Raw genomic sequence first — 13013 nt, forward strand, 5'->3', positions numbered from 1 at the left:
ATATATCCTAGAAAAATACCCGTGCATTCACACAAGTCTATTGCATATTTTATGTGTCTATATAATATAGCATTACTATAAAATATGCAAAAACCCGTTAAATATTTGCACCGTGCCTGTTGCACATTTTATGTGCGCAATGATAAAGTCGATATGTTAAAATTTTGAAAATTTGTGAATATTTTCAAAATATCATATTTCTATAAAATATTTATTAATTTTATGTGCAACAATCTATTAATTAATATTTTCACCGCACTTGGCTTTTATTTTAGAAATATATTGGTATATCCCGATATAATAAAGTAGATAGAGATAAGTTTGAAAACTCGTGAATATTTTCAAAATATCACAATTAATGTAGTGTTTTTATAAAATATTTCTTTATTTAAATAGGTGGAGTCTAGGGTGAGGGCTTAATTAAGTCCCTCACAGGTGTACCACTTAAAAAATACCGTCAGATTTTATCAATGGTTTAGATCTATTTTTAGAAATACGAGAACATATGTACACTCTCACACACAATTTTGCCCCTAATTTCCACACCTGGTTGACTGTGGCTTCTCCCACTGTACCAATCAACCAAGTGCCTTTCTTTTGGCAAACCAAATCTTTGGCCATAGCCGCATCACAGATTTAATTGAAATAATGTAAAGGAAAACAACATTAATAATCAAGGTTTCCATCTGCTAGTATTTGACAAATCCAAGAGTTTCACACAGTTTTTCCCAACTTCTTTCTACCCCTTTCTTTTAATCATCTGTCATTCAGGATATCATTTTTTCAATTTATCTCTAAAACTATATACAGAATCGAAGGTATATCAAGATCTAGTTTTTTTTTTTTTATCGGATAAGAACGACGGACAAAAAAATTGTCCTGAATCGAAACCCAGTTGAAGTTGAAATTGAATAAATTTCACATTGCTTTCTTTAAAGTTAGATTTAGATATGGAGGAAAGTTGTCAGAAACTTTCGAGGATGACGGAAAACTGAGGCATAAAAGTTATTGAGGAACTCACGTTCACCGTGCTTCTATGCCTAAAGATGGAGAAGTTGACGCAAAGTGAAAGAGTAAATGGAAAGGGGGGAGAGAGAGAGAGAGATAAAATCCTGTGTGGTTGTGACTAATGGGATCCTGTAGAGTTCTTTGATCTAATGGTCGAATTAAGTGGTACACCGGTGAAGGACTTGATTGAGCCCTCATCTTAGAAGCCACCATTTAAATATGCAAAAACCCGTAACATATTTACGCCATGCCGGTTTCGGATTTTACGTATGCCGGTCTCGGATTTTACGCCAAATTGGTCTTAACAGTTAAGACATTGAATATACACTTGTAGGTATTTTTTAACAACAATGGATAGACTTGTAAGTATTTTTTTAATAACTTTTGGTCTCAAAATTGTGTTGTGTTTTCAATTTTCATGCATACTAACCACACAAACAGGACTTAGAAATAATTCCTACTTAGAGCACTCTAATATGCCTATTTATGCAACAGGGAAGGAAAATCCAACGAACAAGAAAATCAATTACCAATTTCAAAACACGAATAATTTCAATTTCAAAACCCAATATGAAACAAAGTGAAACAAAAGCAATTAATTCAACCTTCCATCAACATCCAAGCTTAAAGAATTCATACAAAAATCCAAACTCACTTTCAACAACAGAAAAATCCAAAATGCAAAAGGCATCAACAACAGAAAAATAAAGAGAGTGGAAATTTTTACCTCCTTCAAGCCTTCAACAACAGTAACAATCCTTCTATTTGGGATTTAGGGTTTAACAATGGAAGGTTCGTCGGAAAGATGGTGCGAAGATTGAACAATGATGAAGAGTGACTGAAGAGAGGAACGATGGAGACGGCGAGTTCTTCGGAACGGTGAAATGACAACAGGAACGATGAAATTGTCGAGTTCTGGGTTCGTCGGTGGTGTGAGAAGATGGTGGTTCTGAGACGGTGGTAGTGAGCAGTCTACGGTTGTTTGGATCTGGTGAAAAATGAGAGTGAGAGTGAAAAGTAAAAATTAAAGTGAAAAGTAACTTCAAAATGGAAAATTAGAGTGAAAAGTGAAAAAGTGAGGGAGCATGTTTTTTTAGTTTTAGCGCCAAAATGAAATTTTCAGTGTTTTTTTTTTATATGTTTGGTTTTGCGGTTGACGAAATTGATTTTGACAGAATTGAGTTTGATAGAATTTTTTTGGCTTAATTAGTCTTTTGGTTCCTTAAAGATATTTTAGGTTTCACAATGGTCCCTAAAAAAAAAAAAAAGGTCAGGATTGGTCCCTTAAAGATACATCTGTTTCTCAATTGGTCATTTCCGTCAATTTTTTACAAAAAAACGTTAGTTTTAGCAGACTGAATTGTGGATGTCATTAAGTGTAAGTGGTCCACCAAAAACCTTATTAATTTTTAAAATTTTAATCATTGAAATTTTTTGTTATATTTGGAGTTAAAATTTAACGGAAAGGACCAATATGGCAAAAATATATGTCTTTAAGTGACCAATCCGGACCTTTTTTTCTTTAAGGGTCTGTTTGGTTCGAAATAGAAGGAGGGGAGGGGAGGGAAGGGGAGGAATTTTAATGGAGGGGAGGGGAAGTGAGGGGAGGGGAGGATAATATTTATGTTTGGTTCAAAAGAGGGGGAGGGGAAGGGAGGTGACAGATTTTTATTAAATATGTGTTTGGTTCACAAGGGGAGGGGAGGGATTCTAAAATTAATTTACTTTTTTATCCTTGAAATCTTTACAAAATCTCAACATTTTAAAATTATTCAGTATTCACTACATAAACAATTAAATATGAAAATTCAATAACCGAAAACTCCAGAAATAATCAAATACAAAATTCTAACAAAAATTTTTATGTTCAAAAATATTAGAGCACTTCTAAAATATAATGTGTAGAATATGAAAATATGTATAAAACAATTTATTGATAGTTAATTTTCCTAAAAAAACTTGTTGATAGTTTATATATATATATATATATATATATATATATATATATATATATATATATATATATATATATATATATATATATATATATATATATATATATATATATATATATATATATATATATATATATAGTGCAATGAATTAAAAAGTGTTCATTTTATTATATATAAAAAAAAAAGTATTCATCCAAAAATGTTGTAGGATAGGTAAAAAATAAAAACAAGTATCTTGTAAAAAAAAGTACATTAAAACAAAAAAAAAATAGTACAGGTAAAAAATAAACACAGGATGTTAGCAACGTAAAAAAAATGGCAACAAGCAAATAACTTAGTATGATTTAATATAAATTTTAAAAGGAAAGTTTTGGTATTTTCAAATAAATATGAGGATAATTATGTCAATGTAATTAAAATTATAATAATTCATCTCTCCTCACCTCCCCTCCCCTCCAAATCCCCCCAATTTGGGGGGAAGCAAAAATTGGACATTGGAGGGATTTTGCTCACCTCCCCTCCCCTCCTCTCCCCTCATAAAATTTGAACCAAACACAAAACATTTAAAATATTCCCTCACCTCCCCTCCCCTCCCCTCCAAAAACCCCGAACCAAACATACCATAAGGGACCAATTCGGACCTTTTTTTTCTTTAAGGGACCATTGTAAAACCTAAAATGTCTTTAAGGGACCAATAGACTAATTAAGCCAATTTTTTTTTATGTTTGGATATATTCATACAAAAGTGAGTTGAACAAAAGAATTTGAGTGTAAAAATCAATTCTAGAATCAAAAGCTACAATTTATAGCTTCAAGTAGAATCAATTCTGGAAGCAGAATCAATTCTACTTTTAAGAAACCAAACAAGCCAGAATCAATTCTACACGTCTAGAATCAATTCTGGCTACTCCAAAATTGAAACCAACCATACAATTTCACTAGAAGACCCAATAATAGCACTTCTGAAGAAGTGTTATCTAAGGTACCAAAAAGTGCTATCTTAAGTACACTTATTATAGCGCTGTTAAACACCTTTGATAAAAAAAATCGCTACCTACAATAGCACTTCTGTTACTAAAGCGCTGTTCTACGTATTTGAGTGAGATATATAATAACACTTGTGTAAAAGTGCTATTAAAATAGTGCTATTGTAAGCCAGAATTGTAGTAGTGAAATTTTTATGTCCCAAAATAATAAAGTCGATATTATAAAATATTGAAAACTCACAAATATTTTTTATGTCCCAAAATAATGTTCCAAAGAGTTTGGTGCGTAAATACTTTGTGTTGACGGTAGTAGTCGTTCGTCGTGTCAATCGGTTTGTTGATTTTGGTGTTTCTCGTGCTCGTGGTGCTTAGCCTCATTGAATAATTTGTATCATTCCTTGATTACAGACTGCTTAGCTTGAAAAAGTCATATCGCTTGTTGTAAGGAGTAACGGGTACGTGGACCGTTTTCTTGTTGACAGCCGGTTCATTCGCCTCGAATTTTTTTCACTTCTATTTTGTCTTTTAGGACTAGAAGTTGGTATATATTTTTGTCCTACGCATTTTGCGTAGTCTCCCTGGGTTAGGGCTATTGTATAGCCCTATATTTTTACACGGTAAAGGCTTCATAAAAAGGGGGCCGAGCCTTATCGGGCCAGGCTTTTTCATGGGCTGCCATGTGCCGGCCCACGGGCTTTTGGGCCGACCCCTTAAAGAATTAAAAAAATTCTATAATCTTTTTATTGTTATATATTTTGGTCCTATTTTTATGCATAAATTCATATATAATTTTTTTTTGTCGTTTTATTGTTATTAGTTGTGTTTTGTTCCTATCTATAATCTGTTTTATTCTTATTTTTAAGCATATCATCTTTTTATTGTATTTATCTTATATTCTTTCTATATTTTTAATTTTTTTTTGTGAAATTACAATGAAGGATATAAAACTTGGAATATGGTTATTTTAAGCATATCATCTTTTATTGTATTTATTTTATATTCTTTCTATATTCTTTTTATTTATTATTTTTACTTAAATTACAATGAAAGATATAAAACTTTGGAATAATTTTTTTTGGTTTTTCACCACTAGTTTAATCTGGTTCGGAGGTCAGTTCTGGCATCAAGTGGTTTCAGCCTCCTCCTGATCGTGTTGCAGGGATCGAACCACGGTCCTTCCTACCAAGTTCAGCGCCAATCACCACTGAACGTCCAACTAACGATTGGTTTAAAACTTGGAATATGGTTAAACCTACTAAGGATAAATTAGTAACTTTGGTAGTAATTAATTTGTAGTAATTAATTTTAATATATTAAAAGTAGATATAAAATACTGAGATATGAGATGAAAATCTATACCTATATATAAAGAGTATACAAAAAAATTTGGTGTGGACTATAATAGCAACAATATCTTATTAACAAACTCGCCATGATATAAGACATTTTTTAGCCGTAAAAATCTTTTATTAACAAACTCACCATAAAATAAGACAAAATAGAAAACACGGATCATGCAAACGGACAGGGAACGTGCTCGTTTGGCCGCTAGTAATAATAATAATAATATGACAAAAAGACTTATTGAATTAGAATGAGATTATTTGTTAGAGATTTGTTTGTTTGTTTGACGAGGATAAAGAGGAAGATATTGTTGTTTGAGAGATTATGTGGGAAAATATAGGGATACGAATTACCTTCTTAGAGATTTAGTTGAGACGTATAACATAAATTTACTAGCATCTGTTTTTTTTTTCGAAAAAAAAAACTATGAAAATTAGTGGGCCGGCCCATCGGGCCATGTAGGCTTTTGCTTAATGGGTTGGACTAAGAGGGTCGGGCCATGAAGTTAACGGGCCGGACCGGGCTGACCCCTTTTATATGATCGGGCCTCCCCGGGCAAGGCCGGACCGAGCCGGCCCCTTTGACAACTCTAGGTGGAGGACATGGAAGGATAGGATCCATGTTTATCTCTACTTTGATATCCAAATGCTCTTAATTTATTGGCTTAAATGCAGTTTTGGTCCCCCTATTTTCAATATTTTGAAGTTTGAGTCCCCATATTTTAAAAACCAACTTTTTGGTCCCCCTATTTCAATTTTTTAAATTTTTTTATCCCTCACCCTACTTTTGAGTCAATTTTGATGATGTGGGCAACTCTATTGTGACGTGGCAAATGCCACATGGACACAACAATTACATGTCATTATTTTTTATTTTAATTTCAATAAAATATATTACAATATATTTTTATTGATAAAATAATAAATTAAATTATAATATTTGTCAAAAAAAATAATCCTTATACTGTAAGAAAAAAAAACCTAAATCCCAAATGAAATCCATCTTTTACGAACTAGTATTCTCCCTATTCGTCTTGCATATCTTGTGCCCCTAGCCAAAAAATCGACTATAAACCCAAAAAATCGGACAAAATCTCAAAAATTGACTATAAACCCTAAAATCGGCCGAAAAACTTAAAATCAACCGAAAACTAAAAAAAAACAACCAAAAAACTTAAATTCCGCCAAAATTCCTAAAATCGACTATAAATCCTAAAATCGGCCGAAAAATCTAAAATCGTCCCTATACCCAAAAAACTCGGCCGAAAACCTAAAATCGACCCAAAATCTAAAATCCACTATAAACCCTAAAATCGGCCGAAAAATCTAAAATCGGCTATAAACCCTAAAATCAGTCGAAAAACCAAAAATCGACTATAAATCCTAAAATCGGCCGAAAACAGGATTATAGTCGATTTTTGGTTTTTTGGTTGATTTTTGGGTTTTTGGCCGATTTTAGGTTTTTCGGCCGATTTTTTGGGTTTATGGTCGATTTTTGGTTTTTCGACTGATTTTTTGGGTTTTTGGCCAATTTTAGAGTATATAGTCGATTTTAGGGTTTTTGGTCGGTTTTCGGTTTTTCGGCCGATTTTTTGTGTTTACGGTCGATTTTAGGTTTTGGGCCGATTTTTTTAGTGTTCGACCGATTTTTTGAGTTTCAGGTCGATTTTTGGTTTACAGTTCATTTTAAGTTTTCGGCCGCTCTTTTGGGTTTATGGTCAATTTTATTAAAATAAATAAAATTAAGTGAAAAAATTTAATTACATTACCCAAACAAAGAATTTTACAATCTATGGAATTTCACCACTTTATCCAAATAATGGAATTTGAAAATGAAGGGAATTCAATTGAATCAATTGAATTGCCTAGTATTTAAAATCTCTTAAATTTCTAGAATCCCTCATCCAAACACACTCTTAGGTTTCTTTTGAGTTTTCCTTTGTGATTTTTTCGTTTGTCCCGCCTTATTTAGCGCGGAGTTGTTTGTTATCCTATCTTCGTACGGTGTTTATCCCGTCTTTGTACGGTGTTTATTTCGTTTAAATTTGCAGATTGTTTTCAATCCAAATTCAAAGTAGATTCAATGATTTTAGAGTCGTCAACGTTGCAGATCCGGAGGCATGACTATTCCGGACACTTGAAGCTTATTATATTAATTGTAGGTTTTGTCATATTTGTGAACATTGAGCCGTTTTATGCTATTAACTCGGATGCTATGAGCTTGTTCGCAGATTCATCCTTTTTAGTTTTTAGCGGATTTAAATATATAATAATTTCGATTGATGTACTTTGCCGATTTGAATGAATAAATATCGTATTTTCGTCAAAAAAATTAGCGAACCATATTCATTAAAAAAATTAACCATCTGTTTTCATCCATTAAAAATTTTAAAACCAATTTGTTTTCATTCATGCCACTACTACTACTACTAAAAAGATATCTCTCAAAAATAATTTTTATGGAAACAAACAAATTTGTAAAAAAAATAGCCCATGATGAGACAAATTAAACACCAACACAACATCAGATCAGCATATCTAACAACATAGTTAACTCTTTAAAAAAAAAAAAACATAGCTAACAAATTCAAGGTAATTATAAATCCAACAATAAACAAGTCTCAAAGTAAAAGTAAATTCACCGATATAAAATAAATCCAAAATAAATTTGATAGCATTGAAATAAATCTCAAAATAAAACAAGGTCCATTAATTATATACTCTAAGTCCATTAACATATACTACTTATAAACACGTAGCAAGCACTCACTCTGATCATAAATGAATTATTTAGCTATGTGTTTAAGGTAATGAATCAGGAAAAAAAAATTTGAACCACCGTATATGAGGTTGGTTCAAGTAATAGAATAAAAATTTAACTTACACTAGAAATCCGATAAAGAATAATAAGAAGCAAGAGTATGAACTATGAAGAGAACTATGAAGAGACAAGAAGGAGCCCGGCTTGATGAATCGGGCCCGTTTTGCCACCCCGATGTGGTGTGACGGGGGAACTTTTCTCTCCCGACCCCCCTCATTTCTTTTCTACCCCCCAAAAAATCCCATTTTGCACTTTGCGGTATGAAATTTTTTTGCCAACAAACTTAGGTTTATATAAACCGAAGTTTTTAAACATGGAAAAAAATTCGGTTTATATAAACTGAAATAACATATACCCCCCAAAAAGAAGGAAACTTTATGTGAAAATTCGTGTAGAGCTACCTGTGGTAAATTTTACATATCTCTCTGACTATAGGTCGTATGCTAATGAATTTTAATCCAGTGTAAAGAAGACAAAATTTACTACAAGATTGACACCGGAATTATTAAATTTCATTAGGTATAGTATGAGAAAATCTACCTACAAGTTTGAGAAAAGTTTCTATAAAATGTTGTAGAGATACATGTGGTAAATTTATCATAGCTCTCTGAATATAAGTCGTATGCTAATGATTTCTAATCCAGTGTAAAGAAGACAAAATGTACTACAAGATTGACACCGGAATTGTTAAATTGCATTAAGTATAGTATGAGAAACGCTACCTACAAGTTTGAGAAAAGTTTCTGCAAAATGTTGTAGAGATACCTGTGGTAAATTTATGATAACTCTCTGAATATAAGTCGTATGCTAATGATTTTTAATCCAGTGTAAAGAAGAAAACTTTCATACAATATTGACACCAGAATTGTTAAATTTCATTAAGTATAGTATGAGAAAATCTACCTACAAGTTTGTGGAAAGTTTATGCTCTGTTTCTGTACCAGTACCCATTATTTGGTCAAACTGAACCAATTGGATAGTTAACACTCAAAACAAAAATTATATTTGTATTCTTGACACTCTAAGCTTTCCAACAAGTGGTCTTTTACTCAAATCGGACATCGTTTAATATTTCAAATAAATTGTGGAAGTTGAGGGTCTCATGCAGAATTTATGCAGGAAAGCTGAAAAAATTTGGAACACAATATTTCGGTTTATATAAACCTGAATTTTTTAGCATGACAAAAAAATTTGGTTCGTATAAACCGAAGTACCCCAAGGACAAAAACGAAAATTCAAGGTGTAGAAAAGAAATGAGGGGGGTCGGGAGAGAAACCGACGGGGATTCAAGATGAAGGTCCAATTGCGGAGGTTCAGGCTTAGAATGGACAACAATGAACAGAAAAAAAGTAAAAGCTCATAGGAAAATTATTATGGAAAATTAAGAATTTAAAGAAAAGATATCTCTCAAAAATAATTTTTATGGAAAACTATTTAAAATTTTTTGGGTTAAATATATTTTTGGTCCCTATATAGTTTCATAGAATTTTCATTTTTAGTCTTTACTTTTCATTCAACTCGTGCATATCATTTGAAGTTTTAAACTTTTTTCTGCGGTCATGTTTAGTACATTATATGAATATCTGTTACAAAAATTTAAATTTTTTTAACAAAAGATGAATTTAATATGAATTTTTTAGTTTTTTGCACATAAATAATTCATTTTATGTTAAAATATTCTAAATTTTTATCAGAAATTTGGTTGAGTTCGTGCTTTTGTCTTGGTTTTGCTTCTTGTCGTGCCTGCTTAAATAACTTGAACTAGTAACAAAAACAAAAAAAAGGTCGAACTACCTATTTCGTCATGTTTTTATTGATTGTTTGTAAATGCTGACATGTGTTATCTATCTATTCCATCCTACGATGAGCGATTCAGTTGACTATTTCACCCATACGAATGTATAACTTTGATGATTAATATTTATTTTTTTGGTTTACAATGGTTACATCGAGGATCGAATCTAAAACCTAATGCATACTACCCAAATCTCTCACCACTAGACTAAACCATGTGGATGATGATCACCACTAGACTAAACCATGTGGATGATGATTAATATTTTTAATTGTATAATAGTAAAAATTTGATATTTTAAAAGTACTTATATAGACAAATCCAACAACATTTCATATAATATTTATTAGTATAAAAATACAGTTAAAACAAAATATATATAAATAATACTGAACGCATAGAGTATCTATAGAAGAAATTCTCATTAATTAGATATTCAAAAACAATGAAGAGTAGAGGACCTCTTACCTGGATATGATTATGAATGAACGGATGGTGCGTTCTACAAGACTGATTTAAATTGAACTATAAACGTAAAAGCTAAATGATCTGCAAACAAGTCAACAACAAGAAGAAGCTGTATTCATAAACAGCAAAATTTTAAGGGATTTACTCTATTAATAAAGGAGAACAAATTAAAGCGTACCTGTAAGTAACCTTTGCAATGAACAGAATAATGAGCACCAAATTAACCTGAAGCAAATCTCTTAGTATATGCGGTTACTTTTCTTGACTATATTTTTTTTGTTTTTCTTCTTTTTCTGTATGAATGGGAAAATAACAAAAATCTAAAAGGCTAATTAAAAATACAGAAATACGAAAAGATTGAACACTGGAATTTGAATGATAATCAACAAAGTTTTTTTTTTTTTTTTTTTTGTTTAAGGGAAAATAACAAAAATCTATAAAAACAAATTAATAATATGAGCAAATAAAAAACTCAAATCTGAAAGACAATCAGAAAAACTCTTATGTAATACGATTTTGTTTCAATGCAAACATAATAATTTTTAAGGTGAAATGTAAGGTAGGAATTTGGATGGGTTCAATATATAACTTTGAGATGTATTTTAGCAATCTAAAAATAATACCAGTTCAAATGTTTACTTCCCTAGTCAAGTCTACAGAAAAACAATAATCAATTAATTTAGCATGTGGCGATTCTTTTTTTTAGTTTATAACCCTCTGGTTTTTAGGGAAAAGAAGTCCTAGTAGTCCAGAGTTCGGCCGCAAGGTAAGTAAAGCTAGGGATGGCAAAAAAACCCAAACCCGAGAGACCCACCTGAACTCAAACCCAAGTCAACGGGCGAAACCCGATTTGACTGGGTTTGGGTTTGGGTTCGGGTGACACCCGATAATATGGGTGTGGGTTTGGTATCAGTCAAACTCACACCCGAAACCCATACACCCACCCGAAATATTTTATAATTACCTAATTACCCTCACAGTCTCTCTCAATTTCCTTGGAAGACCTTAAATTTTAGTTGTAATTTAATTTCTTGAAAGTCTATGTTGTAATTTCTTGAAAGTCTATGTTTGAATTTCCTTGGAAGACCTTAATTTTAGTTGTAATTCAATTCAAAGTCTATGTTGGAATTTAATTTCTTAAATTTGCAAATTATTTTCAAATGTGTTGCGGGTTTGGGTTTGGGTGGAAAAAACCTGAACCCAATGGGTGTGGGCGTGAGTGTTGTTTTGCCACCCGAACAACCTTCGGGTGTGGGTTTGGTAAGTGTCAAACCTGCACCCATGGGCGCCCGTTGCCATCCCTAAGTAAAGCATGTGGCGATTCTATTGCGCCGGTCATCGTCCCATTCTACATATTTTAAGATCAATATGGTCTATGAGGTGGGATGGGTAGCCCAACTTGAACTAAGGATTAGGAGTTAGAGGTTCAGGATTCGGGTCATGACAAGAAAAAGAAAAATACTAACATAACATTATAAATACTCAATATTAACAACTAACAACTTGTCATTTAACAAAAAATAAAAAATAAAATAAAATGGCCTATTAGTATAAAAAAACTCAATATATTAGTCTATAATAATTGAAATACTTATCATCCCAATGAAGTGTACACAAATGATAAACTATTTTTTTGGCTTTGGGCACATAAGTTTTATTCCGATAATTTTTTAATTAAAAACTTCCCAACTATCCCTTCGACTTTAATTATAATCAAATTTTTACTTTCTATATTCATTGGATAATTAATATATTTAGTCTATAATTAAGGCCAAATACATTAGTTATCCAATAAAAAAAGTGAAAATTTACTTATAATTAAGGTCGGATGAAGTACCCAAAACCCAGTCAAGTCAATCCATGTAACAAAATTGTCAAACAAAAATTGTCAAACAAAAATTTTACCACCTTATTCAAACAAAAATATTACTATAATGAATCCAACCCGTCCAAATCCATCTATAAAATTATATTAATCGATCCACCTTAGTCAAACAAAAATATTAGTACCACCTTAGAATAAAATAAAGCGTCTTACTAACGAGTGTCCCCGGTGCACTCTTTAAGTTTAAGCATTTCATTTTAAGAAACTTTTTTCAAAAAATTAAACGGTACAATTTCCAATGCATTGACTTTATGCATTCTCATAAAAAAATCTATAAAAAAACTTATTAATTAAGGTTTTAAAGAGTGTCCCCAGGGCACTCGTTAGCATTTGCTTAAAAATGTTCAGATCTATGTTCTGGGTTCGAATGCGGGACACTCCACTTATTCATCTTTAAGGTAGATTTTCTAGCCACGAGGCTACTTGACACAAAAACAATTAATATCATATTCTATATTAAAAAATATATTTAAAATTTGAATGAGTTTTTTTTTACGGTATCTATCTAAACTGGGAAATGGATTCCCTGCAGTCACTATTTGACTGCAGGTGAATCTTAGCCATCTATCTAAACTGGACCCATCAATCTAAAGGCATGCAAAACATGATTGCATGTACTTTTTGACTGCATAGAATCCTGATCCATCTAAACCGTGCTAGAGGCTGTGACGATCCTAGCATTACTCATGAGTTTTTTCTCTTGCAAGTAGTACTGAACCTTCCTTATTCTTCTGCCAAAAGTAAAATAATTT

General features: G+C 31.7%; 1 protein-coding gene across 2 annotated transcripts in view; it reads right to left on the reverse strand.

Moving 5' to 3' along the window:
- The window catches only part of LOC123924644, a 52198-nt gene that overhangs the window by 12895 nt on the left and 26290 nt on the right, over positions 1-13013 (reverse strand). The window contains exons 2-4 of one of the 2 annotated variants that reach the window (XM_045977607.1): positions 10555-10565; positions 10377-10457; positions 1736-1996 (exon numbers count right to left, since the gene is read on the reverse strand). The gene's annotated coding sequence lies outside the window, so the exon portion shown is untranslated. Of the gene's footprint in view, positions 1-1735; positions 1997-10376; positions 10458-10554; positions 10759-13013 lie in introns of those variants that run through there. The other variant, XM_045977601.1, reaches the window with a different exon arrangement.

This window comes from Trifolium pratense, linkage group LG1, assembly GCF_020283565.1.
Source record: "Trifolium pratense cultivar HEN17-A07 linkage group LG1, ARS_RC_1.1, whole genome shotgun sequence".
NCBI lineage: Eukaryota > Viridiplantae > Streptophyta > Magnoliopsida > Fabales > Fabaceae > Trifolium > Trifolium pratense.